Raw genomic sequence first — 1,626 nt, 5'->3', positions numbered from 1 at the left:
CCTGACCCTCTCCCTGTCCCTTCCTCAGCCCCCACCCTGCCCTATGCCCTTATCGCCGACGTGCCGCGCGCCACTGATTGCGTTGTGCGGTAATGCATTGCTTCTGCCGGCTGGCGAGGAATTCTTGGCTCCGCGTATTTCCTTTAATCTTTTGATTTATTTTGCAGCCTTCTAGAGCGTTGAGGCCACTCCCAGCCCACTCTGTGGTTCTGAATAGTCTTCAAAGGGAAGCTAATTCTGAGCAGGCCCTTAGGCATCAACCTTAGGGAGGCCCTGTGGAGGGGTGAAACGAGGTGGGCAAGTGGGGAGCCCTCCCGTCTGGGGCAGGGGGAAAGGGAGATCCCTGGCCTCAGGCCGAATGGATGGGAGCAGAGGACACAAGGCAAGGTCACTTCCAACCCGGGGAATTGGTAAGGAATTTTAAGCCCTTGGACAAATGGAAGGTCTGGTGTCCTACGTGCTCCCAGAGTGTTGATTTCAAGATTGTGTGCGTTTTCTCTGGAAAGTTTCTCCAAAGAATTGTGAGTGAGAACCCTGCTTTGAGGGTATGCCTAATGAAGGACCGAGACATTTTTTTAGTCTTAATAAAATATAAATTCTAGAAATGCATAGCAGTGTCAACATCGTTGTATAGCTCCACAACGCCTCTCCTGGCTTTTCATGCCCAGATGAATATGCCAGCCAGGCGGTGCCCATGGGCGAGGCTAGAATGCAGCAGTGGAGAAGAGCTTCTCTTAATCCACCGATACTTACAGATTACTCCGTGCTCATTCAGAAGTGTTTGTTGAGTGCTCCAAGGTCCATGATAGGTTCTTGGGGGGGTTTTAAATACACAACAAACATTTACAGGAAGAACAGGAAGTTCAGATATGCTGTGTGTGCTTCAGAAGTGTCTAATTTAGTCATCAAGCCAAATCAATGTCCGTCTGGGGAAGGGCACCAGCTCTTGGGTGGGCTGCCCAGCCCCTCTGTCACTCAGGGTTCAGACATGAGCACTGATGACCACCCTTTCCCACTACGGCTGGACGCTTGCTGAAAGTCCTTTTCAGCCACATGTCACTGTCGCTACCATGCAACCTGGAGGGGCGGAGGAGACGCAGCCCATCCACCCTCCCCAGCAGCATGCTCTTGACATGGGCAGTAGGAGTTCAGAGAGCACCGTTGCCCCCGGAAGGTGCTTTAGCCGAATTCTGAAGGATAAACCAAAGTTGGCTAGATGGGAGAAAGAAGGGCCGATCTGTGAGTTCTGAGGGCTGGCATGGCCTGTCCGTGGGAGAGGGAAGAGAGGTCAGCTGGGGGGATGCTTCCTCCCTTTTATCCGACCACAACCCCCTAATAGCATAGCTCTCCATTCCCTTACCTGAAATGCCGATGGCCAATGCATGTTAGAATACAGAACCTCTCAGATTTTTGAAGGGTAATTCAGGGCATATTTCGCAGATTAATGGCATTCCTTCTGCGGGGTGGGGCACCATCCCAAGATCAACTGCATTATTATTTCTGCGTGAAACATATGAAAGTTCATGTTTTTTTTAAATAGTTTATGGTCAAATTGGTTTCCATACAACACCCAGTGCTCTTCCCCACAAGTGCCCTCCTCCATCACCACCACCACCTCTTTCCCCC

This window comes from Suricata suricatta, chromosome 9 (genome assembly GCF_006229205.1).
Source record: "Suricata suricatta isolate VVHF042 chromosome 9, meerkat_22Aug2017_6uvM2_HiC, whole genome shotgun sequence".
Taxonomy (NCBI): Eukaryota; Metazoa; Chordata; class Mammalia; order Carnivora; family Herpestidae; genus Suricata; species Suricata suricatta.
Note: the sequence above shows the minus strand (reverse complement) of the source record.